This window comes from Trachypithecus francoisi, unplaced genomic scaffold, assembly GCF_009764315.1.
Source record: "Trachypithecus francoisi isolate TF-2019V2 unplaced genomic scaffold, Tfra_2.0 Lachesis_group4, whole genome shotgun sequence".
In the NCBI taxonomy this organism is placed as follows: Eukaryota; Metazoa; Chordata; class Mammalia; order Primates; family Cercopithecidae; genus Trachypithecus; species Trachypithecus francoisi.
In genome coordinates, this window is record NW_022681469.1 from 18,605,551 (window position 1) to 18,632,833 (window position 27,283).

Genomic DNA, 27,283 nt, shown 5'->3' on the forward strand with positions numbered 1-27,283 from the left:
CCTGTAGTGGTGATTTGTGAGATTTTGGTGCACACATAACCCAAGCAGTACACAATGCACCCAATTTGTAGTCTTTTATCCTTCACCCCCTTCCTACTCTTTCCCTGAGTCCCCCAAATCCATTGTGTCATTCTTATGCCTTTGCATCCTCATAGCTTAGCTCCCACTTATGAGTGAGAAAATACAATGTTTGATTTTCCATTCCTGAGTTATATCACTTAGAATAATAGTCTCCAATCTCATCCAGCTTGCTGTAAATGCCATTAATTCATTCCTTTTAATGGCTGAGTAGTATTCCATTGTATAGATATACCACAGTTTCTTTATCTACTCATTGATAAATGGGCATTTGGGTTAGTTCCACATTTTTGCAATTGCAAATCGTGCTGCTATAAACATGCATGTGAGTATCTTTTTCGTATAATGACTTCTTTTCCTCTGGGTAGATACCCAGTAGTGGGATTGCTGGATCAAATGGTAGTCCTACTTTTAGTTCTTTAAGGGATCTCCTGTGTGTAACAAACTGAGTTCTCTCCTATGCATCTTGAATGGTTCTAGTATAACTAGTCATTCAGTCTTTCTATATTCTGTAGTTCACATGAGGGACCCCTGCTCAGAAATCTGTTTAGAGGAAATAAAAAGATAGAGGGACAAGTTAAATGGCACTGCAAGAAAACAATCAGAAAAATCCAGAATGTGGAATATTTTTCAAAACCACTAACATAGTTTCTTTTAAAAGTCAATGTAAATATATATATATATACACACACACATTCTATATATATATATATATATTTTAAAATCAACTTTTATAAAATAGAGACAGGGTCTCACAATGTTACCCAGGCTGGTCTCGAACTCTTGGGCTCAAGTGGTCCTTCCACCTTGGCCTCCCAAAGTGCTGGGTTTACAGGCAGGAGCCACTGTGCCCGGTCACTTATGTAACTTCTTTGGGCCATACTTTCCTCATCTGTAAAATGGACAGAATATCATCTACCTTGCAGAGCTACTGAGAAGATGAAAGATACTGAATATAACGCTCTTGGTACAATGCCTAGACACAACGGACGGTAGCTATTATTACTTGTGCTGGTTTTTGGGAAACCAATAAAGGTGACCGAAATGCAGTGTAAGGGAAATACAGGTAAATATGAAAGGACTCTGCCTTACTCCAGAATATGGAGTACTAGATAAAAGCACAGGAGCAGAGAGTTCAGAAAACCAAAACAAAACCCATAAGCCATAAAAAATATTGATAAATTTGACCATGTAAAAAATAGAAATTGGGGCCGGGCACGGTGGCTCACGCCTGTAATCCCAGCACTTTGGGAGGCTGAGGCAGGCAGATCACGAGGTCAGGAAATCGAGACCATCCTGGCTAACACGGTGAAACCCCGTCTCTACTAAAAATACAAAAAAATTAGCTGGGCGCGGTGGCAGGCCCTGGTAGTCCCCAGCTACTCAGGAGGCTGAGGTGGGAAAATGATGTGAACCCGGGAGGTGGAGCTTGCAGTGAGCAGAGATCGCACCACTGCACTCCAGCCTGGGTGACAGAGCGAGACTCCGTCTCAAAAAAAAAAAGAAAAATAGAAATTGGGCCAGGTGGTTCATGCCTGTAATCCCAGCACTTTGGGAGGCCAAGGTGGGCGGACTACCTGAGGTCGGGAGTTCGAAACCAGCCTGACCAACATGGAGAAACCCCATCTCTACTAAAAATATAAAATTAGCCATGCTGGCACATTGCCTGTAATCGACAGGCTGAGACAGGAAAATTGGTTGAACTCGGGAGACAGGGGTTGCAGTGAGCTGAGATCACACCATTGCAGTACTCCAGCCTGGGCAACAAGAGCAAGACCCCGTCTCAAAAAAAAAAAAAAAAGAAATTCTGCAAGGCAAAAATCACTATAAACAAAGAACAAACTGGGAGGTATATTTTCTTTTTCTTTCTTTCTTTTCTTTTTTTTTTTTTTTGAGATGGAGTCTCACTCTGTTGCCCAGGCTGGAGTGTAGTGCGTGATCTGGGCTCACTGCAACCTCTGCCTCCTGGGTCCAAGCGATTCTCCTTCCTGGGCCTCCCATGTAGCTGGGATTACAGGCATGCACCACCATGCCCAGCTAATTTTTCTATTTTTAGTAGAGATGGGGTTTCAACATATTGGTCAGGCTGGTCTTGAACTCCTGACCTCATGATTCACCCGCCATGATTTGCCTGCAGTGCTGGGATTACAGGTGTGAGCCACCGCGCCCGGCCGAATATTTTCAATTTATATCAAGCAGAGCTCATGTCCTTACTGAGGAAAGACATCCATACATTAGGAAAATGACCTGCAAAAAGCCTAGGGAGGCTGGGCTGGGGGGTTCATGCCTGGAATCGCAGCCCTGCGAGAAGCCGAGGTGGGCAGATGGCTTGAGCCCAGGAGTTTAAGACCAGCCTGGGCAACATGGTGAAACCTTATCTCTACAAAAATACAACAATTATCTGGGCGTGGTGGCATGTGCCTATAGTCCCAGCTACTTGGGAGGCTGAGATGGGAGGATTGCTTAAGCCTGGCAGATTGAGGCTGCAGTGAGCCGTGATTGCGCCACTGCACTCCAGCCTGGGCGACAGAGCAAGTCCCTGTCTTGAAACAAAACAAGCCTACAAAAAGGGAGCCCAGAGAACATAAATTCCATAGTTTCTCCAGGCCCTTCCAGAGGCACCCATTGGGATACAAGGCAGTGGGACAGATAGTTCTTTAGGCTTCATAATGTCCCAGCTGAAATATCTCTCTACAGCCTCCGTATCCCTCTTCTCTGGATTTTATACTAAGTCCTTTTCAGACACATATTAGGAACCAATAAATATCTGTTGAGTGATTTCACATGTTAGAGTGCACTTGTTTCCTAGAGCTGCAATTACCCAAGTGCCACAAGCTGGTTGGCTTAAAACAATGGAACTTTCTCTCTCACCGTTCTGGAGGCTAGAAGTTGGAAATCAAAGTGTCAGGAGAGCTATGCTCCCCCTGAAGGGTCTAAGCAGGAGGGCCTTCCTTGCCCCTTCTTAGCCTCTGGTGGCCCAGGCATCCTTGTCTTATGGCAGCATCGCCCTACCCTCTGCCTCCCTCTTCACACAGCCATATTCCCTGTGTCTTTGCATCTCTCTGTGATAGCTCCTCATCATATAAGGACACCAATTGTTAGATTTAGGGTCCACCTAACTTTACATCCATAATGATTGCATCTCAAGATCCTTAACTAATGACATCTGCAAAGACTCTTTTAAAAATAAGACCACGGCCGGGCGCGGTGGCTCAAGCCTGTAATCCCAGCACTTTGGGAGGCCGAGGCGGGCAGATCACGAGGTCAGGAGATCGAGACCATCCTGGCTAACATGGTGAAACCCCGTCTTTACTAAAAAGTACAAAAAACTAGCCGGGCGAGGTGGTGGGCGCCTGTAGTCCCAGCTACTCGGGAGGCTGAGGCAGGAGAATGGCGTGAACCCGGGAGGCGGAGCTTGCAGTGAGCTGAGATCTGGCCACTGCACTCCAGCCTGGGCGACAGGGCGAGACTCCGTCTCAAAAAAAAAAAAAAAAAAAAAAAAATAAGACCAGGCCAGGCACGGTCGCTAACACCTGTAATCTCAGCACTTTGGGAGGCTGACGTGGGCAGATCATGAGATCAAGAGATAGACTATCCTGGCCAACATGGTGAAATCCCGTCTCTACCAAAAATATAAAAATTAGCTGGGCATGGTGGTACACACCTGTAGTCCCAGCTACTTGGGAGGCTGAGGTTGCAGTGAGCTGAGATTATGCCACTGCACTCTAGCCTGGTGATAGAGTAAGACTCTGTCTCAAAAAAAATAAAATAAAAATAAATCATATTCTAAAGTTCTAAAGTTCTGGGTGGATGTGAATGTATTTTGTGGGCAGGGGGTGAACACTACTCAACCTGCTACACAGACCTTTTTTCAGTTGCAAATGACAGGAAATCTAATTTAAGGAGCTTAAATAAATGATTATTGGCAATCCTAGCAAAATATATCTAGTACGTTACCCTGAACAATATCAGGCTTTGATGAGGTTACAAGTCCATCTCTAAACTAATCACTGCAGCCAGGCCAGAGGCTGTACCTGAGCTTTTGAGCCAAGGGTAGATTCAGTTCCACTGAAAGCACACAGACTGAGGAGGTTGTCTGCAGATACCATTACCAGGAGAAGGGGGAGCTGGTGCTAGGTGGTAGAAAATGTAGTCATCCGCTAGCATGGTCTTCCTCCACAGTCAGTCAGCTCTTGGGCAGCACTGACTCTTCTCATATCTGTATTCCAGGGACTTGAAGAACAGCAGGCCTTCAAATAAATATTTCCTGAGTTGTTTTTGAATTTTTAACATCATTCAGTCTCCAAGGGCTTCATTCACGGTAAATCTGCGATCCAGCGTCTGATCCAGGGCGAGCCTTCCCCACGGAGGCACTGTCCTTTGTAAGGCCCTTCTAGGTAGACCGGCTGGCCATCTGTTGTGTAACCATTCATTCTTCAAAACTTCCATAAAAGAGAAGCAAGAAAGAAGGGTTTGGATCTTGTTAGGGTCAAAGAAGGGCAGGAGAGAAATACAAGTGGTAGATGAAACTGAGCATCAAAGAAATACATCCCGACCTTTCCCCTTGGTTCTAACACGCACACACAAATCTCATTATCTGCAGGGTTGGAGTATTGTTACCCTCACATACCCTGGAGCCCTGGTGGAGAATACAGGATTCTGGGTTTAGGCATGTGTCATTCAGTGGTTTAGGCCTGAAATATTGTGCCTTAAACACCCACAGAGGGGCCTTATATCCCAAACACCAGAAGAGCCAATGCCCAAAGGGTGAAATCAGACAGCCCTTAAGCTAGATGAAGCTGGAATTGGTAACCACACTGTGGAGTTTAATTTGCTGACCTAGATGTAGTTTGCAGCCCACAAAATCTCATACCACAGCAAAGCTTTTTCTTGTGCTGAGACAGCTGGCTGAGCGTGATGTTGCAATGACTCAGTTCTCAGTAAAGGGTCTGAAGAAATTAGGGGCAGGGCTACAGCCCCAAGACCACAGCACCAAGAGACCTTCCTGTTTATTCCATGGGTGAGAGAAGGGGAACCTTCTGTTTGTGGGCACTGGTATTTCATCAGAAGAGACAAGGCTGGGCTCTGAGTTTGAGCTGTGTGTACACAGTCAACACATGACAGTCAGACAATTATACTCAGAGTGAGAATTCATACCTAGCCACACAGGCCAAAAGCATCTCTAAAAGCTGTTCTTGGGCTGGGCGTGGTGGCTCACGCCTGTAATCACAGCACTTTGGGAGGCCAAGGCGGGTGGATCATGAGGTTGGGAGTTTGAGACCAGCCTGGCCAACATGGTGAAACCCTGTCTCTACTAAAAATACAAAAATTAGCTGGGCATGGTGGTGCACGCTTGATATCCCAGCTACTCAGGAGGCAGAGGTTGCAGTGAGCTGAGATCATACCATTGCACTCCAGCCTGAGCGAAAGAGCAAGACTCCATCTCAATAAATAAATAAATAAATAAATAAATAAAAGCTGTTCTTGAAACTATGTGAATCAAATCATATTTTTTCCTTGACTTCCATTTTAAAATTGGACATAGGTTTATATGAGAAAGCCTAATTCAAGAAAACCAGAGTTGAAAACTCTAGGGGCTCAGAGGACTTCCCATTAAATGTAGCAGACTGAGCATGTGCCTACTCCTGGGCCTCCTCCCAAAACCCACTAAAATGTGAGTCAAGAGACTTTTTTAAAAAAGCGTAAGTCCATAAGAGAGGTAAGAGCAGAGAGGGGCATCAAAAAAATGTTTAAGCTGGAAATTTGATTGAGAGATAATGAACCTCACATACCAGAGTACAATATTTCAAAATGGGGAAGCCAAGAAACCAAGCCAATCCATGCCTCTGAAACACCCCCAAAGGCCTAGGAATCGGAGGCACCAGAAACTTCTGAAAAGGCATGGCTGTGGCTGAAAACTAGAGCACTGATTAAAAGTTTTCTTCCAGCCTGGGCAACATAGTAAGACCCCATCTCTATAAAAAACACAAAAATTAGCCAGGTGTGGTGGTACACACCTGTGGTCCCAGCTACTCAGGAGGCTGAGGCAGGAGGATCACTTGAGCCCAGGAGATTGAGGCTGCAGTGAGGCATGCTCGGACCACTGCATTCCAGCCTAGGCAACAGGGCAAGAAAAAAATTAAAATAAAAAGTTTTCGTAAGCAATAGTTAAGGCTGGGCGTGGTCGCTCACACCTGTAATCCCAGCACTTTGGGAGGCGAGGCGGGTAGATCACTTGAGGTCAGGAGTTTAAGACCAGCCTTGCCAACATGGTGAAACCCCATCTCTATTAAAAATACAAAAATTAGCCAGGCATGGTGGTGCATGCCTATGTTCGCAGCTATTTGGGAGGCTGCGGCAGGAGAATCATTTGAACCTGGGAGGCAGAGGTTGCAGTAAGCCAAGATGGTGCCACTGTACTCCAGCCTGGGCCACAGAGTGAGACTTCATCTCAAAAAAAAAAAAAAAAAGATAGTTAATCCCTGCAATTCTTCCCTTAGCCTATGCAACAAGCTACTACCTTCTCTCAGCCTTCATCAGAGATGGACCACTTATTGTGTGGGGAGTTTGAGTTAGAGGAACTTTGGACTTAGGAACAACTGAAGGTGGAAGATTGGTACCAAAGAAGGGGGACAAAATGAAAGTCAATATACCAGCCAGTGAACCCGTGCTGTCCTCACATTTGACTCCTAGACACTGGCAGGCACATTTATAACTATCGGGAGGGAGTTCAGAGAACTCCGCTAGAAAACTGACCACCAAAAGAAGACACATGGAAAAGTATCATAAGGGAGTCCCCCAAGAATGCCTGGCCCCTGTCTGATCACCCCATTCAAAAATCACTCCATCATACACGCAAATCTTTTTTTTTTGTTTTGTTTGTTCTGTTTCGTTTTGAGACAGAGTCTCGCTCTGTCATCCAGGTTGGAGTGCAGTGGTACAATCTCAGCTCACTGCAACCTCTGCCTCCTGGGTTCAAGTGACTCTTCTGCGTCAGCCTCCTGAGTAGCTGGGATTACAGGCATGTGCCACCACGCTCAGCTAATGTTTGTATTTTTAGTAGAGATGGGGTTTCACCATGTTGGTCAGGCTGTTCTCGAACTCCTGACCTCGTGATCCACCCACCTCAGCCTCCCAAAGTGCCGGGATTATAGGCGTGAGACACCACACCGTGCCTGTTTTGTTTTTTGAGATGGAATTTCACTCTTGTTGCTCAGGCTGGAGTGCAAGGGTGCAATCTTGGCTCACCGCAACCTCCACCTCCAGGTTCAAGCAATTATCCTGCCTCAGCCTCCTGAGTAGCTGGGATGCGCCACCACACCTGGCTAATTTTGTACTTTTAGTGGAGATGGGGTTTCACCATGTTAGTCAGGCTGGTCTCGAACTCCCAACCTCAGGTGATCCACCTGCCTCACACTCCCAAAGTGCTGGGATTACAGGTGTGAGCCACCACGCGCCTGGACGCAAATGTTTTTTAAACCAGGGTTTTCGTATGTCATTCTTAAATAGGAATAGACAACAAAAAACAGCTAGATAATTTGTGAAAAGTCTCTATCATGACAGACAGAGATCAAAACAAGCAAACAGAAAAAAAGAAGAGCCTACACAGAAGAGAGCCAATAAAGGGAGCAGAAGAAAAACAAACAAACAAAAACCACACAACAATACATATGCTCAGAGAGATAAAAGTAGATTTTTATGTCCATGAAAAATAAGAATAGGATTGTCTCCATTGGATTCTGCAGAAGCAGATGCTGAAACAGTTTGCAGTGTGAGATATTTCTTAGGGATCAACTGTGATGGAAAGGGTGAGGAGGAAACAGAATCAGGCTTAGGGAGAAGTCAAGTGATGATGCAGGACTCATGAAGCCCTGGCCAACTCATGAGGAGTATACAGCAGCGTACATCAGGGTTGTTCTGGGTTGGGCCAAAATTGCCAGGCGTTTGTATCCTGGCCTTGATCAGTTGTTGGACTAGCCTGGGATAGGTGTGCCCTTAAGCAGGGCAGCTGCAGCCAAGGCAGCAGAAAGAGCCGACAGCAACGTCAATGTGTGCTCCCTGAAGGTGAATCTGCACAGTGTATCCCCCTGCCCAAGGATATTGTTTCTTTCTTTCTTTTTTTTTTTTTTTGAGAGAGTCTTGCTCTGTCACCCAGGCTGGAGTGCAGTGGTGCTCACTGCAACCTCTGCCTCCTGGGTTCAAGGGATTTTCCTGCCTCAGCCTCCCGAGTAGCTGGGATTACAGGCATGTGCCACCACGCCCAGCTAATTTTTGTATTTTTAGTAGAGACGGGGTTTCGTCATGTCAGCCCTGCTGGTCTTGAACTCCTGACCTCAGGTGATCCACTGGCCTCGGCCATCCCAGTTCATGCCTGGGATTACAGGCATGAACCACTGCACCCAGCCAATATTGTTTCTTAAAACTGCATATTCAACAAATAAAAGCATTCAAGGAAGGTTGAGCTGTGATAGTAGAAACTAAAAAATCAAGAGGTCAGGTGTGGTGGCTCATGCCTGTAATCCCAACACGTTGGAAGGCTGAGGCAGAAGTGTGGGGAAAAGAAAGAGAGATCAGCCTGTTACGGTGTCTATATAGAAAGAAGTAGACATAAGAGACTCCATTTGGTTCTGTATTTGAGATGCTGTTAATCTGTGACCCTACCCCCAACCTTGTCCTTGCAAGAGACATGTGCTGTGGTGACTCAAGGTTTAATGGATTTTGGGCTGTGCAGGATGTGTCTTTGTTAAATAAGTACCTGAAGGCAGCTTGCTGGTTAAAAATCCTGCCCGTCCCTAGGCAATGAAACATGCCGGTGTGGGTCCTCTGTATGCCGAGCGCCGGTCCCCTGGGCCCACTTTTTCTTTCTCTATACTTTGTCTCTGTGTCTCATATCTTTTCTCAAGTCTCTCATTCCACCTAACGAGAAACGCCCACAGGTGTGAAGGGGCAGGCCACCCCTTCAAGGAGGATCTCTTGAGCCTAGGAATTCGAGACCAGACTGGGCAACATAGCGAGACCCTGTCTCTACAAAAAATAAAAAATTTGTCAGGCATGGTGGCACATGCCTGTTGTCCCACCTACTTGGGAGGCTAAGGTAGGAGGATCTTTAGACTGGAAGTTTAAGGCTGCACTGAGCCATGATCACACCACTGCACCCTAGCTTGGGTGACAGAGTGAGACCCTGTCTCAAAAAAAAAGAAAAGAAAAGAAAAGAAAAGTCAGAAGATAAAGTTGAAAAAAACTGCAGAAAGTAAGGAAAAAAGGGTCAGAAAATAGGAGAAAGACAGTTCGAAAATCAGACACCTTTTAAATCAATTTAGGAAGTCTGACATTTGAGCAATTGGAGTTCCATAAAGAGAGAATACAGAAAATGGAAAGGAGGAAATAATGTTTTAAAAAATAACAGTAATTCAAGAAAAAAAATTCTAAAATGGAAGACCATATGTTTCTAGATTGAAAGGGCCTACCCGAGTATCCAAGGCAATGAATGGAAAAAAATCGCTACCAAGGCACAACATCGTGAAATTTCAGAACCACTATGAATAAGATCTAAAAAGCTTCCAGGATAAAAAAAAAAAAAAAAAAAAAAAAGCAGGTTATGTACTACAGATCAGAAATGGCAATAGCTTTCCTCTTCTCAAGCACAACGCTGGAAGCCGGAATGTGATGAATTCGAAGCTAACATGCAAGTGTGAATGAAGCATAAAGACATTTTGAGAAATGTAAGCTTTCAAAATTTTAACCTCGCAAGCAGCCTTCCTTTTTTTATTTTTTATTTGAGACGGAATCTCGCTCTGTCCCCCAGGCTAGAGAGCAGTGGTGCAATCTGTGCTCACTGCAACCTCCACCTCCCGGGTTCAAGTGATTCATGTGCCTCAGCCTCCCAAGTAGCTGGGATCACAGGTGTGCACCACGGCGCTTGGCTAAGTTTTGTATTTTTAGTAGAGACACGGTTTTGCCATGTTGGATATGCTGGTCTTGAACTCCTGGCCTCAAGTGATCCTCCTGCCTCAGCCTCCCAAAGTGCTGGGATTACAGGCAGAAGCCACCACACCCAGCCCAAACAGCTTTTCTCAGGAAACTATAGGATGAAACTCCATGAAAATGAAGGAATAAATACAGAGGAAGGCTTGAAGGCCAGGAAATGGGAAGAGAGCAGAGTTGGGAGCAGGAGGATAGTGATGGAGGACTTGAGGATGTCTCCTAGAAAAACACATGAAACCAGCAGACAACCTGCTATGTCTAAATACAGTGAGCAAAGATTTACATTTCCAGTAGAGTCTGGAGAAGAATTAGCAACAGGTACATAGACAGTTGAACAAATACAAAGTGAGACAATATTTATCTTCAGGGAAAACAAGAAAAAGTTTGTACCAGATAGGAAATATAATCATGTTACACTTCACAGCTCAGCCATGAATAATGGTTGCATTGTCAGAATAAACACTGGCTACTGATTAAACCAGAAATTGCAACACAAGCAAATTAGGAGGATAGGGGAAGAGAAGATATATGATAGCTAAATCCTTGTTTTCCAAAGAAGGAAGACAACAGATAATAAATGCAACGGAGAAAACCGGAGAAGCTGGTGAAAGCTAAAAAGAGGCTGCGTCTGATAATCAAGAGTGGGAATAGTGGAGAAGGAATTGCTTGCTTTAAGATTTTAAAGATTATTTTACTTTTCAAATAATGCAAATGTATTATCTGTTAATAACTAAAGAAAGATCATTACTGAATTACAGAAGAAGTTAAACTAGTAGTGGCTATTATTTGTTGAGTGCTTACAATATGCCAGAAACCATGGTAGGCATTTTACTGATAGTATCTTATTTATTTATTTGTTCATTTATTTGAGACAGGGTCTTGCTTTGTCACCCAGACTGCAGTGCAATGGCACAATCACGGCTCATTGCAGCCTCAACCTCCTGGGCTTAAGCAATCAATCTTCCCACCTCAGCCTCCCAAGTAGCTGGGACTACATACGTGCACCACCATACTGGCTAATTTTTTAAATTTTTTGTAGAGATGGGGTTTTGCCTTCTTGGCCAGGCTGGTCTTGAACTCCTGGCCTCAAATGATCTGTCCACCTCAGCCTCTCAAAGTTCTGGGATTACAGGTGTGAGCCACTGTGCCAGGCCTCTAATTTGGTCTCTAAATAAACAAATAAATAAAGACAAGATGCCCCATCAGACACTGTAGAGCAGCAATTCCCACCTTTGTCTGCACTTTTGAAAGAAGGACAATGATCATGTAAGCTCCTTACTCCCACCTGGGAGTCCAGGGTTACACATAATTCCTCACTGTAAATTCATCCTTTTCTCTCCTACACAAGGAAGAATATCTAAATAAGTTAAAGTGACATTATTTTTGGAATAACCTAAAATCTTCTCAAACATAATTTTTTAAAAGTAGATCGGCCAGGCACAGTGGCTCACTCCTGAGATCCCAACACATTAAGAGGCCGAGCTGGGCGGATCACCTGAGGTTAGACGTTTGAGACTAGCCTGGCCAACATGGTGAAACCTGTCTCTACTGAAATACAAAAAAAAAAAAAAAAAAAATTAGCCGGGTGTGGTGGCGCACACCTGTAATTCCAGCTACTCGGGAGGCTGAGGCATGAGAATCACTTGAACCTGGGAGGCAGAGGCTACAGTGAGCCAAGATGGCACCCCTGCACTCCAGCCTGGGTGACAGAGGGAGAGTCAGTCTCAAAAAATAAAATAAAATAAAATAAAATAAACGTAGATATTACAAATCCCAGGATCTTAACTACTGTTAGTAACCAAGTCCCTGTGGCTCACAACCATTGGAGAAAATGCAGCCACACAGGGCCTTGGAGACATGTCTGCGGCTCCACACTGAGTTGATGGCAGAGCCCAGAGCCCCTGCCTTTTATAGTGTGTGTTAACAGAACAACTGGCTAGGATGTACTTCTACAGATGGTGGCAAGTGCATGAGGCTTGACCATCTGAGCAAGCTTGTCATGAGGCCAGAGCTCTTTCTTTCCCTGTCAGGGCCACTCTTTACAAATGTACCAAAAAAGCTTTTATTGTCAGAGAAAAATAATTCCATTTTGATCTAGATATCGTGTGGAGTCCATTCCTTCAGTAAACTTTTTTTTTTTTTTTTTTGAGATGCAGTCTTGTTCTTGTAGCCCAGGATGGAGTGCAGTGGCACGATCTTAACTCACTGTAACCTCTGCCTTCCAGGTTCAAGTGATTCTCCTGTCTCAGCCTCCTGAGTAGCTGGGATTACAGGTGCGCACCACCACACCTAATTTTTGTATTTTTAGTAGAGATGGGGTTTCGCCATGTTATGGCTCGAACTCCTGACCTCATGATCTGCCTGCTTCGGCCTCCCAAAGTGCTGGGATCACAGGCATGAGCCACCGCGGCCGGCCAGTAAACATTTTATTGAATATCTATTATGTGTCAGTCAAGGCAATAGCTAGGCTGGGTGTGGCAGCTCATGCCTGTAATCCCTCCTCTTGGGAGGCCGAAGTGGAACCATTGCTTCAGTCCAGGAGTTGGAGACCAGCCTGGTCAACATAAGGAGACCCTGTCTCTACAAAAAATAAAAAATTAGCCAGGCGTGGTGGTGCAAGCCTATAGTCCCAGCTACTCATGAGACTGAAGCAGGAGGATTGCTTGAGCAATCCAGGAGGTCGAGGCTACAGTGCGCCGTGATGGCGTGACTGCACTCCACTACAGCCTGGGCCACACAGTGAGACCCTGTCTCAAAATAAAATACAATTTAAAAGGCAATAACTAGACCAGTGGCATAAAAAAATTCTTTTTAAGAAACAAAATATATATATTTTTAACATAAACACAGTATCTGACAGACATGCAATATTACAATGGAGATGAAAATAGGGCTGTAGCCACTGAAGGTGGTAGGTAGGGATGGAAGAGATTCATCCTGTCCATTGTGCTTCCTCCTCAGCCCGACCTGGGGTCCCACCTGATGCACTGCAGAGAACACTTAGAAAAAAGCTACAAAGCATTCTACTGACAACTAGCTGGAGCCTGTGGATGTTCAAAATAAATACATTTACTTTGGATATAATTCCCTTCTGTGACATATATGTCCAATAATAAATTGCTAGACACTGTTACATTGATCAGTGCTCACTGAAATACTTGTTATCTTTGTGTGTATGTGTGTGTTGTATTGGTTGATTTAGTTTTACATACATTTGTACTGTTTCTCAAAAGAACGCATCTTATAAATAGGGTTTGTTGGCAGAAAAAAGGTTGCAGGGGATTTGAATATATCCATTTGGGTTTATAACATTAACCAGTATTTATCAACTTTTGCAGAGCATTAGAAGCACCTGCAAGTTCCTATTAAAAAATAGTAATGCTTGTTAAGAACATGTATTCTTGGCTGGGCACGGTGGCTCACACCTGTAATCCCAGCACTTTGGGAGGCCAAGGTGAGTGGATCACTAGGTCAGGAGTTTGAGAACAGCCTGACCAACATGGTGAAACCCTGTCTCTACTAAAAATACAAAAATTAGCCAGGTGTGGTGGCACACACCTGTAATCCCAGCTACTTAGGAGGCTGAGGCAGGAGAATCGCTTGAACCTGGGAGGTGGAGGTTGTCGTGAGCCGAGATCGTGCCACTGCACTCCAGCCTGGGCGACAGAGTGAGACTCTGTCTCAAAAACAAACAAACAAACAAACAAAAAAACATATTCTTGGGCCCTGCCTCAGACATATGGAAACAGAACAGGACTGTGGAGGCGGGAATTAGCAGGAATCTATGTTTTTCCTTCAACCTTTTATTTTGAAAATATTCAAACTTACAGAAAAGTTGAAAGAATACAGCAACCACCCCATACCTTCTACAAAGATTCCACAATTAACATTTTACCACATTGAGGGTTTTTTTTCCCTCTCTCTCTCTATCCCCTCCTTCTTCGCATCTACAGAATTTCTTACTGAGACCTCTGAAGGTATATGTCAGACATCATGACACCTCATTCATGTTGTGGGTTACACTGTGTCCCAATGAAAGAAACGTTGATGTCCTAACCTCTGATACCTTGAATGTGACCTTAGTGGTAAATAGGGTCTTTGCAGAGGTACTCGAAATGAAGTCATACTGGATTAGAGTGGGCCCTACATCCAATAACTGCCGTCCTTATAAGGGAGAGAGAGATTTGAAGACACGGAGAGACACACAGGGAAGAAGGCCACCTGATGTTGTCACCAACCAAGGGACGCCAAGGATTGCCAGTAACTACCAGAGGTTGGAAGAGGCAAGGAAGACTCGTCCCTAGAGCCTTCAGACAGAGCAACAGAGCATGGCCCCACCAACAACTTGATTTTGGACTCGAACTGTGAGAGAAGAAATTTCTGTGTTGCAAACTACCTGGCTTGTGGCAATTTATGACCGCAGCCCTAGGAAACTAATACAACTCCTGAATACAGGTGTTATCTAAATGTGGGCATTTAGTGGGACTCGGGGTATTCTCCCCATAACCAATATCATTAGCACGCCTAAGAAAATTAACAATAATTTTATGATATCCAATCCATAATCAGATATATCTAATTGTTCTCAAAATATCTTTTATAGATATTTTCCCTTTTTTTGATCTAGGATCCAATCAAAGTATCTTACATGCATTTGATTATTATGTCTCTCTAATTTCTTTTATTCTAAAATAATTCATAATAAAAAATGACTTCTCGATGTGTCCAGGTTTTAAAGAAAAAGATTATTCTCAAGCAGTAAGAAAGACTTAATTCAAGACTATTGCAATCGGAGTGCTGCGATAGGGGAGTGCGATCTGGCTCAGCTCTGAGTACAAGGACAAGTGGGGGTTCACAGCCAAAGAGCAGGATGAGGGGTCAGTGGACGGGAAATTACTAACCGGAATTTCCTGGTCTTGAACTCCCAACCTCAGGTGATCTGCCCGCCTCGGCCTCCCCAAGTGCTAGGATTACAGGTGTGAGCTACCACGCCTGCCTTTTTTTTTTTTTTGAAACAGAGTCTCGCTCTGTCCTTTCTCATTAATTCTAAATTGCCAATAATCATAGTTTAGAATGATCTTGATCGACCCATGACGGGAGACATCAAGTGTAGTTGATTCTTGCTAAAGACAGGCTAAGGGCTTAGATATCAAGGAGGCGGGGTGAGGTGCTTGATCAGATACCGAGGGTGGAGGGATGACTTGGCAGGATTCTTTGGTAAGACTGGCTGAGGAGACCAAAGACAAGATGGGGGCCAAGGTCCAGGCCTAGTTGAAAAGAGGGCTCAGAGAAGTCTGACTAAAGTTTGGTCAGGGTGACAGCCTTTGTCACAGGTTTGTTGTCTCATAGTACATTCCACACTGTGCATCTGTCTTTTCTTTTCTCTTTTTTTTTTTTTTGAGATGGAGTTTTGCTGTTGTTGCCAGACTGGAGTGCAATAGCGTGATCTCAGCTCACTGCAACTTCCGCCTCCTGGGTTCAAGTAATTCTCCTGCCTCAGCCTCCCAAGTAGCTGGGATTACAGGCATGTGCCACCACGCCCAGCTAATTTTGTATTTTTAGTAGAGAAGGGGTTTCTCCATGTTGGTCAGGCTGGTCTCAAATTCCTGACCTCAGGTGATCCGCCCGCCTCAGCCTCCCAAAGTGCTGGGATTACAGATGTCAGCCACTGTGCCTGGCCTTACATTTGTCTTTTCATCCTTTTGGTGGGATTTAACTTGTTCCTCTATCACCATTAAGTCATGAGGCTTGATTAGATTCATGTTTATCACATATGGCAGGAATAATTCATAGGTGGCAGTATTAAGTATTTCAGATTACATCACATCACAAAGTGCATAAGTGTGTAACAGCTGCACTATTAGCGATGCTTAGTTGTTTTTATTTTTATTTTTGGAGACGGGGGTCTTTATTGTCTAGGCTGGTGTGCAGTGGCATGATCATAGCTCACTCACTGCAGCCTTGAACTCCTGGGCTCAAGCAATCCTCCCACCTCAATCTCTCTAGTAGCTGGGACTGCAGATAAGTGCCACTCATGCCTGGCTAATTTTTTATTTTTTGGTAGAGACAGAGTCTCACTATGTTGTCAAAGCTGGTCTCGAACTCCAGGCCTTAAGCAATCCTCCTGCCTCAGTCTCCAACGTGGTGAGATCACAGGCATGAGCCACTGTGCCTGCCTGAGTTTGATCACTTTGGTAAGGTGAGGACCACCAGCTCTCTCCATTGAAAAAGGCAATTTTCCCTTTGGTAATTTGCAAGTCATCTGCAGGTAATACTTTAGCCCAATGTGAGTATCTTGCTCTGCAATAACTTTTGGTCCAGTGGTTTCATGAAAAATCTTTATTTAATTGGGGGTTTCCAAATAGTGATTTCCAATTCTATCATTCCTTTCAGTTTTATTACCCGGTATTTCCTTTCCTTTATTCCTCATTTTGAATATCACTAGAGAGTTTTAAAAATTGTGTTATCGGCCGGGCGCGGTGGCTCAAGCCTGTAATCCCAGCACTTTGGGAGGCCGAGACGGGCGGATCACGAGGTCAGGAGATCGAGACCATCCTGGCTAACACGGTGAAACCCCGTCTCTACTAAAAAATACAAAAAACTAGCCAGGCGAGGTGGCGGGCGCCTGTAGTCCCAGCTACTCGGGAGGCTGAGGCAGGAGAATGGTGTAAACCAGGAGGCGGGGCTTGCAGTGAGCTGAGATCGGCCATTGCACTCCAGCCTGGGCGGCAGAGCGAAACTCCGTCTCAAAAAAAAAAAAAAAATTGTGTTATCAGGCCAGGCACGGTGGCTCACGCCTGTAATCCCAGCACTTTGGGAGGCCAAGGTGGTCAGGAGTTTGAGACCAGCCTGGCCAGTATGGCGAAACCCCGTCTCTATTAAAAATACAAAAATCAGCCGGGCATGGTGGTGCGTGCCTGCAGTCCCAGCTACTCAGGAGGCTGAGGCAGAACAATCTCTTGAGTCTGGGAAGCGGAGGTTGCAGTGAGCCGAGGTCGTGCCACTGCACTCCAGCCTGGTTGATGGAGCGAGACTCCATCTCAAAAAAAAAAAAAAATTGTGTTACTAACTATATTGAGTATTTATTTTGATGTTCGGATTGACCTAAATTTGGCCAGTAAAATTTCCTTCAAGCTGGTTGCCGTCTTGGAACACTTCTTTGTCTTCTGGCACAATTTGATGGCCCAGGCTCACTCTCCCTGCCCCAGACTGGGGACCCACCATTTCTCCAAGGGGCAGAAAACATGGTCATCCTCTCAATTACCCAAAGCAATGGTATCACATTCCACTAGCCTGGCCAACATGATGAAATCCCATCGCTACTAAAAAAAAATACAAAAATTAGCCGGGCATGGTAGCGGTGCCTGTAGTTCCAGCTAATTGGGAGGCTGAGGCATGAGAATCGTTTGAACCCCGGAGGTGGAGGTTGCAATGAGCTGAGATTGTGCCACTGCACTCCAGCCTGGGTGACAGAGCAAGACTCTGTCTCAAAAAAAAAAAAAAGAAAAAAAAAGAAAGAAAAAAGGAAACAGAATAATGGTATCACATTCCTTACCTATTTAAAATTAGCTTAATAGTAGCTAATGTTGATCAACTGCTGGGCACTGGGCCACATGTTTCCATGCATCCTCATTTAATTCACATGTTAATTCTTTACAGTAGATTATGTTACTTATCCCTGTTTTACAGATGAGGAAATCAGGGTGTGGAAAAGTTAAGTAAACTGCCCAGGTCCTCTCAGCTGGCAAGAGGAGGAGCTAGCAATTGGAACTCTAATCATTCTGATGCCAAAGCCCACGCTTGGAACCACCATAATCTATTGACAATTTGGCTACAAAAGAAGAAAACTCCTTAAGCAGCACTGAACTTGATAATATCTACATTTTAAAAAACAACCATGCTTTAAGGTAATAGGTATTAAGCAAAATTTAGGGAAAGAAATCCTTGAGTACAATCTGGAAACTTTCTCATTAATTCCCTTTTTTTTTTTTTTTGACCTGGAATCTTGCTCTGTTGCCCAGGCTGGAGTGCAGTGGTGCGATCTTGGCTCAGGTCCAAGCAATTCTCCTGCTTCAGTCTCCTGAGTAGCACGTGCCACCACGCCCAGCTAATTTTGTAGTTTTAGTAGAGATGGGGTTTCGCCCTGTTAGTCAGACTGGTCTTGAAGTCCTGACCTCAGGTGATCTGCCCGCCTCGGCCTTCCAAAGTGCTAGGATTACAGGTGTGAGCCACCGCGCCTGCCTTTTTTTTTTTTTTTTTTTGGAGACAGAGTCTCGCTCTGTCCTTTCTCATTGATTCTAAATTGCCAATAATCATAGTTTAGAATGATCTTGATCGACCCAGAATATGAGGAGAAAGCTTTCTTAAACACTCAATCAGAAGACTTATCATGAAGTGAATTGGAGCAGGGACTTTGGACCAAGGGCATGTTGAAAGCCCTTCCAGCTTCTCGCCTACAAGTCTTTTCTGTGCTTCTGAGACGGTCCATTCAGAGCTTAAGCTGTCCAGGGTAATGAAAGTGTTAGTAAGGGAGAAGAGAAAGCTGCTATGATGATGTAACTATGCCAGGTTGTCTTTGTCATAGGGTGCTGGGGAAGGGGATAGGGAGGGGGACACTTGCCAATTTGGGGGCTGTGACTGCGTGGACAAAGGAGCACCTTTTTCTAATCTGCACAGAGGTGCAGACAAGCACTGCAGGCTAGCAGAGGCTCGAGCAGAGTCAAGTTCTTTCAGTTTAAAGTTGACTGTTCTAGGTTCAAGGGTGAATGACTTTCTATTATCTCTTAATAAGAGAAAACTTCCTCCTCCCAACAAGAATTTCCAGTTGTGGTTATTAGCTTAGGTGTAACCGAAATGGAAAAGTAATTATATTTCTCTTAGCAGCTAAGGTTGCCTCCAGCAGCCTGCCCGTGTCCTGCTCTCACTCTCAGGAGGAGAGTCTTTTGCCTTGGATTCCTTTTTTCCCTCCTCCACATGGACTTTAGGGTCCAGTTTTAAGTCCCGGACCTGTTTAGTAACTAGCTTTAATCACAGGCACCAAGTCTCTGGCCTCTCCACGCTTCCTCCTTCCCTTCCTGGGTCTTAGCCAGGACAGGGAGCAGGACATACCTGAGTACACAGAGCAGTGGTGAGAGGTGTCCCAGGGAGCCATCTCAGGGAACCCATTAAGATAAAGGGGAAGAATAAACAGAAGCAGATGTTCCTTCAGCCCCAGTCCCCAGCCCACTGAAAAACAGGAAGCTGGGATGGCAGCTGATAAGGGCTGTCTCCAGGGCTGGGCCGGGACTCCTTGGAGCCAGGGGCTGGGTTGGGTTTCTCAGTCCTCATCTCTCCAGGACAGTCTCTTTTTTCTTTTCCTTCATTACTAGGAGAAAGCACAAACACAATCCCCCATTACCACAAATTATGCAGTTGAGGTCCCACATTTGGGGAAACTGCAAGGGTCAGCCCATCCAGAGTGCAATGGATGAGCCTTGCCCTTGGAAGATCATTTTTGTGATCATGGTATCTCCCCCACCAGGTAAGTATCTCCAGGCCAATATTTTTTCCCTACCATGGCGACAGGTCAGAGGGCTTTCCCTCCATATGAATACAAATCAAATGTATTCACATTCTATCATTAATGCCTGCGGCCACTTGAAATTCAAAAGATGGGGCCGGTGTCTCAATTCAAAAGTTGGGGCTGGTGTCTCAGCCTGTAATCCCAGCGCTTTGGGAGGCCAAGGTAGGCGGATCACTTGAGGTCAGGAGTTCGAGATGAGCCTGGCCAACATGGAGAAACCCCATCTCTACTAAAAATATAAAAAATTAGCCCAGTGTGGTGGCAGGCACTTGTAATCCCAGCTACTTGAGAGGCAGAGGCAGGAGAATCGCTTGAATCCAGGAGGTGGAGATTGCAGTGAGTCGAGATCACACCACTGCAATCCAGCCCAGCCTGCGTGACAGAGTGAGACCCTCTCAAAAAAAAAAAAAAGAAATTCAAAAGATGTGAACTTCCAAGGTGGAGACTGCACACATGCACACACATATGTACACGCACACACATGCATGCACACTATACATGTACATACATGTGCACCCACAGGCACACACATACCATACACTCTGCACACGTGTTGCACACATGCATGTACACACGTACCATGTACATGCACACACACATACCAAACACACACACACGTGCACATACAAGCCCTCATCTAGGCTGAGATCTAAAAGCCCTGCGGTTGGCTGGGTGTGGTGGCTCATGCCTGTAATCCCAGCACTCTGGGAGGCCAAGGTGGGCGGATCACCTGAAGTCGGGAGTTCGAGACCAGACCGACCAACACGGTGAAACCCTGTCTCTACTAAAAATACAAAATTAGCTGGGCATGGTGGCCTGTAATTCCAGCTACTTGGGAGGCTGAGGCAGGAGCATCGCTTGAACCCAGGAGGTGGAGGCTGCAGTGAGCCGAGATCATGCCATTGCACTCCAGCCTGGGCAACAAGAGGGAAACTCTGTCTCAAAATAAATAAATAAACAAAAAAATAAAATAAAAATAAAAGCCCTGTGGTGACTCCATTCCTCAGTAGTGATTGTTCCCCAAAACGCCACAGTTCACTCTCCATAAAAGGGGTTGTCCAAGCTTGGAGCTCTCTGTGTCTGGCATTTCCCCTCAGTAAAGGAGTGTGGACAAGGAAACTTCTAGGACCTCTTCCTGTGCTCCAGCATCCTCTGGCCCTAAGGGCTGTTTTCAGCTCCCTACCCCATATCCCGAAGGATCAAAGGAATCGAAACTTAAGGAATTGGACCTTAAGGCTGTGGTGGCTGGGCTGGAGTGAGAGGTACTTTGCCACGCACCTCTGGCATATCATCCTACAGCAGTGTTTCTCTTTCAAAAGAAAAAATTATTGCAGTGGCTCAGGCCTGTAATCCCAGCATTTTAGGAGGCCGAGGCAGGTGGATCACCTGAAGTCAGGTGTTCAAGACCAGCCTGGCCAATGTGGTGAAACCCCATCTCTACTAAAAATACAAAAATCAGCTGGGCGTAGTGGCGGGTGCCTGTAATCCCAGCTACTTGGGAGGCTGAGGCAGAAAAATTGCTTGAACCCGGGAGGCAGAGGTTGCAGTGAGCCGAAGATCATGCCATTGTACTCCAGCCCGGGCAACACAGCGAGGCTCTGTCTCAAAAAAAAAAAAAAAAAAATCATTATGGACCCCAAGCTGATGAAATCTTTAATATTACCCAAATATGTGCATATTAAAACCTTGGTATGAACACCTTGTGTTGTTAGGTAGTCTATCATCAGAAAAGTCAAGCAGAAAGGGAGAAGCCGGGGTGTCACTCTGGGCCCCCAACTTCAGGAGTGTTTCCGTCAAGGGCTGCATATCCCCCCTTGACAGACCCACCATGGTCCTGGCTTTGATAGGTGATCGCTGGGTGCAGGGAAGCCCGACCCCTTCTTCTGTCCCCATTCACAGAATCCTGGACTGGCCAGGGGCCTAGAGAGATCACTAAGCACCACTGAAAGGCTGAAGACCAACTTCTAGACGCTGGCACCCCACCCCCTCCTTCTGTCCCTCCAGCCTAGGGGTGGCAGTGACTTCCTGTTGTTGTAAACCTCTGGGCTGCCTCACCCTCTACTTTTTGGATCTTTGGTTTATTTGTCCTGGGTCCTAGGAAGGAGGTGAGGCAGCACTTCCTAAGGACGGGAAGTGCAGATGGCACAGGCAAGATGCCCGCAGAGGCTGATCTGGGCATGTGCTCAGCACAGCAGCTGTAAGAGGAAAGCAGGGCTGGGCCAAGGGAGAAGGTGAAATGTGATGCACTTGCCACCAAAGCCTGGCCCTCCATCCCATGACGAGTTACAAAGCCCTTCAGAGTTCTCCTGAGTGGAGGCAAGGGGCTGGGTTTTCGCACCCCACTCCCCATATCTCACCCCTACACGGCTGAGTTGAGTTCTGGCTGCCCTGCAAGGAAGGAGCCACCCCTGGGCCAGGCAGCCCCCTTTGGGCAGGGCTATTCCTGGGAAGAGACTGGCGGTCAACTGTCAGCAGTCGTATCCCAAAGAGGAACCTGGGCAGAGGCTGCAAAGTCGGCCACAGCACCAAAGCCCAGCTCTGCTTAGTAGCTGCGTGACCTTGACCCAATTCCTCATCCTCGTTTAGCAGGCAGTTCAGTTTCCTCATCTGTAAATAGGGAGGCTGTGAAGATTAAATGAGACCATGTTCCCGTAAGGGACAAGAAGCCCACCCCTCGGCTGGCTTCCCTCTAGGGAGCTGCTGCCAATCGCTTTGGCCAGGACCCGGGACTCTGCTTCAGCCACCTGTATAGAGTGGCAGGGACCCTGTGTGATAAGGTCTGTGCCAAGGTGTGGCCTTCCCTCCTATATCCTGCTCTCAGGGGGTTGGTAGACCTTGCTCTACTCACTGGCTCCTCCAGCTCTGGGGACAGAACAAGGACGCCAAATCAAGGTCCTCTCGGAGCCTGTCCTTCTGGCCTCCCTCATCCTCCCCACAGGAGTGCTGGCAGGTTGGGCCCAAGCATGGCCAGGGAAGGGAGAACCTCTGGATCCTGGAGTTCCGAGCCTCAGCTGTGCCATGCAGCCCAGAGCCCTGCCCGGAGTGGAGTGTCAGGCTCTGTGCCATTTGCCTTTATCCTCTGTGTGTGCCAATCCCCAGGAACCCCACAGGAAGGAAGGGGTGGAAGAGCCAGGGCAGAATTCCGGCATTCCTGGGTCCCCTAAATCCCACCCCACTCTCAACAGTAGAAAAGATGGGAAGATATAAATAGAAAGCAGTGGGGGTGTGGGGAAGGTCAGCAGCACCCCAAACTGCTTCAGGGCCCCCAGGGACGCAAGGAAACTTGATGTGAGTTGGAAAAGGTCCCTCCTCCGGTGGACACACATCCACAATGTGCAGCTTAGCTCACAGACGGCACCTTTGTGCAAACTAGGAAAAGCCCCCAGCCCTCCCTGTGTGGTTGAGGTGCAGTGCCCAACCTGAATGAAGTCTCCCCGGGATGTCACAGGCCCCGTGCACTGCTAGTTTTCTCAGCACACACGAAATCAAAGGTGTAGCCTCGGCTTCTGCACATTTTGTGTGGCTTACGTGCCAACTGGGACAATCCGGTTATATGCCACAGAGCCCATCTTCGCAGACATCAAATATCTCTCTATGCCTTCGAGCCTTTGCTGTTGCTCTCTGCGATGACATTCATAGAATCCTGGACTGGCCAGAGGCCTAGAGAGATCACTAAGCACCGCTGAAAGGCAGGAGACCAACTTCTAGACACAGGCACCCCAGCCCAGCAGCCTTTTCACCATGTGTGTCCAGCCAGGCTCCCTGCTGCTCTGAGCCCACCCCTGGTAACTCATGTTTTCCATGGACATGGACAACAGCACCCTGCCCGTAAGATGTGTCGCTGTAGGGTGGTGTGGGTACGGCAACGATCAGAGCTGTGTGACCTCAGTCTGCATTTAGCTAGATTTGTTGTATCCACCCAGTGTTGATCCTTATAACTTTTCTTGAAAAAGTGGATATGGCCACAATGGGCCTGCACGCCTTCCTGGTACCACATGGCTGGAGGGGAGTTGTGTCCTCTGTGGTAGCGCCATAGGAGTGGCCATAACCCCACTCTAATGGAGAAATAGTCCACTATGTACTCCAGAGGCTTCCATCCTTCGTTTGAATCCTGTATCATTTATTGCCTGTTAGACTTTGAAAGAGCTACTTCTCTGTGCCTCAGTTTCCCCATTTGTGAAAAAGGATGATGAAATAATAGCACCTACCTTATGGGATTGCTATAAACATTAAATAAGCGCATATAACAGCATGTAGTACATAATCACTAAATGTCAGCTCTCATAATGACAACAGGCGAGGTCCCCATGCATAGTGTAGACATTTAGGTAAAACATCCACAAACATCATTTCCTTGTTTTGATGACCCTCGAATTCCCAGCAATAGACGGTAGCTGGCCTAAGGAAAACTGAGTTGGGAAAGTCAATCATTCCTGTACGAGGCCCCCACCCCGTCCCCCATTAATAAGGCAAACTTCCAGATTGCCAGGGGTTGTGGGTGCCGCCTTGGCTCCTCATCTTGCACAGTCTCAAAACTGTCTCTGAGAAGGACATGCAGGGACGCCCTGTGGACAACCAGTCCTGCTCCTTGTCAGCAACTTCAAAGAACATTGCCCTATCCCAAGGCCTCCTCGTTCCTCTTCATAAGTCATTAGGGGTCTGTCGACAGCTAAGTGCCCCAAGACTTTTTATTTCCAGCTTGATTCCCGCTTGGGATAATGAGTTCCATGATCCTACCGCCCACCAAGTGAAGGAACATTTTCTTTGATTATTCCTAAACATAACTCTCTCAAGCTTGAAGCACAGCACTCCCTCGCTGGTTGTCTTTAAGGATTTGGTGAATGAGTTCAAGACCACCCTAACCATAACATCCACGATTAAACAGATGTTCCTCCTTCTTAGCCTTTATCTTTCCAAATGGAAGAACCCTTAACACATGACTGCGTTTTTACAGCAACTTCACTACTTCCTTGATGATTTGGTTGCTTCTTTTTTGAGTTTCTTATGGTCTTTCTTCAAGTGTAGTAAGCACACAGGACAGAAATCCCTCTCCAACCACAATCCCTCTCCATCTGACTAATTTTGTATATTTTTAGTAGAGATGAGGTCTTGCTATGTTGCCCAGGCTGGTCTCCCTTATGCCGCATTCTACTTTGCCTGGATGAACTTCCAAGCACAAAATGAGAATTTCAGTTCAATATATGCAAATCATAGTCATTGTGTTGAAAAGAACTGGAAAGAGAAGGGATTGGGAGTTGGTGAGAGAAAAGGGTAAAAGCTGTAGGCAGAGTCCTATCAGAAACATTTTTCAGAGAGGCGTGGGAACAATAAAAGCAGGTGAGGTCTTAGAACTCCAGCTCTGCACTCTTATCCCAGAGCCGGCACACGCAACTGGGCAGGTATCCCACCCAAAAACGCCCTCGAAGAGGGAAGGCAGGGGCTAAAATTCAGCCCTCACCCACTCAATGTGCTCCTGGGTGCTGGGCTACAGCAACCAGCAGTAGTGACCTTTTTTCTGATTTGCACAAAGGCACCGTGTGGACGGACCATCAGCAGCCCTGTCTGTTCCTGCACTGGTCACTATGGGGGCAGCTGTGTCCCACAGACAGACAGGACAGAGAAACCCAGGTCAGAGCCAGGCACTGGGTCCTGATATGCTCTGGATGAAGTTTTCATAGTCATTCATCCAGTGAATATTTATTGGGCATCTACCATGTGCCTGGCACTGTATTTTTGTTTCTATTTTTCTTGAGACAGGATCTTGCTCTGTCATCCAGGTTGGAGTGCAGTGGCATGATCATGGCTCATTGCAGCCTCAATCTCATAGAATGAAGTGATCCTCCCACCTCAGCCTCCTGAGTAGCTTGGATGCAGGCACGCACCACCACATCTGACTTTTTATATTTTTAGTAGAGATGAGGTCTTGCTATGGTGCCCAGGCTGGTCTCGAACTCCTGAGCTCAAGTGATTCTCCTGCCTAGGCCTCCCAAAGTGCCAACACTGTTTTAGGTGTGGAGAAGACAGTAGTGGATAAGACAAACTTGGTTCCTACTCTCAAAGAGCTTTGATTATAGTCAGGGGAAACAAGTTAACAAGGTGAATGTAGATATCACAAGTATCATAATGATCCAGATGAGTGGTTGGCAAACTATTATCTTTGGGCCAAATCTAGCCCTTGGCCTGTTTTTGTAAGCCCCATGAGTTAAGAATAGTTTTTATATTTTTAAAGGGTTGTTAAACAAATCCAACAAAAGAACCCTTAGGAGGCTCACGAACCCTAATTATCTACTATTTAGTCCTTTACAGAAAAACTTTGCTGAGCCCTGGTCTAGGTAGTGACTTGCAATGGTAGGGTTATCTAGCAGACACTGTGGGTTGTCAACTGGTTGGATTATCTAGCAGACACTGCTGGTTGTCAACTGGCTGGATTATCTAGCAGATACTGCAGGTTGTCAACTGGTTGGATTATCTAGCAGACACTGCTGGTTATGAACTTCACAGAACCCACCCACTTCTCCCGAATATATGGTAGCTTTGAGATTTGTGTAGGATGGAGCCTTAGCTGCTTAAGCCTAATCAGGGATCTTTTAGCAGTGACTGGGTGCCGCTCACCAGCACGTTTCAAGGATGCACCAGTGAGCATGTGAGATTCCTCTAGGCTAAATGACTGGTTAGGTGAAATCCAGTGTTTTTCTTTGAGCATGGGAGGCAAGAAACTCTCTTTCTGGATGGGGTGGGATGTGCATGTGAGGCCAGGGGTTGCTGCAGCCATTTTGCTCATGGCTGGGAGGTCAGCCTGAGGATTCAGTGACCCACGCAGGGGAGTGCCCACAGAATCACAGAAAAAGGATCCAGGTCCCCACCGTACCCTAGCTGGAGCCTGATTTTCTTTTGGACTTTTTAGTTCCCAAGCCAATAAATTCCATTCTGTGTTTACACAGAATGGGGTTTCTTGTTTGAGACGGAGTTTTGCTCTTTTTGCCCACGCTGGAGTGCAATGGTGTGATCTTGGCTCACGGCAGCCTCCACCTTCTAGGTTCAAGCAATTCTCCTGCCTCAGCCTCCTGAGTAGCTGGGATTACAGGCGTGTGCCACCACGTCCATCTAATTTTGTATTTTTAGTAGAGACGGGGTTTCACCATGTTGGCTAGGCTGGTCTCAAAACTCCTGACCTCAGGTGATCCACCTGCCTTGGTCTCCCAAAGTGCTAGGATTACAGGAATGAGTCAACTCACCCAGTCAGGTTTCTTGTTCTTTTGACCAAAAGCATCTTACCTGACAGAGGTGGTCAAGGAAGAAGGAGGCCGTACTTGAGTTGAGATCTGAATGATGACAAATAACTAGCCATGTAAAGAAAATCTGGAAGAAAAACCTTCTAAGTAGACAAAAAGGCAAATGCCAATGCCCGGAAGTGGATGTGAACAGGGCGGATTTGAAGAGCACGGAGGCCAGTGAGCCATAGGGAAGATGGGACAGGATGAGGTGAAGGAGTGGGCACAGTCTTGGTGGCCAATGAGAGGTTAGATTTTACTCTAAACACACCAGGAAGCCATTGTTTCTTTATTGTTTAATTTTTTTTTTAGACAGAGTCTCACTCTGTCGCCAGGCTGAAGTGCAATGGTGCCATCTCGGCTCACTGCAACCTCTGCCTCCCTGGTT

The 27,283-nt window shown here is 46.2% G+C and overlaps 1 long non-coding RNA gene and 1 other non-coding gene across 3 annotated transcripts; both read right to left on the reverse strand.

Annotated features, from left to right (window-relative positions):
- Positions 1-395: 395 nt before the first annotated feature.
- On the reverse strand, positions 396-25,365 carry LOC117072881. 2 transcript variants are annotated; one of them, XR_004432993.1, is made up of 3 exons: positions 19,171-19,840; positions 4,036-4,520; positions 396-621 (listed from the first exon to the last, which is right to left on the reverse strand). It is a non-coding gene; the product is annotated as an uncharacterized LOC117072881 (long non-coding RNA). The 2 variants fall into 2 exon arrangements; XR_004432994.1 differs by lacking the exon at positions 396-621 and adding an exon at positions 21,982-25,365 and having other exon boundaries at positions 3,779-4,520; positions 19,171-19,426.
- On the reverse strand, positions 19,428-19,590 carry LOC117073920. The gene has a single exon (XR_004433461.1). It is a non-coding gene; the product is annotated as a U1 spliceosomal RNA (small nuclear RNA).
- Positions 25,366-27,283: the final 1,918 nt, after the last annotated feature.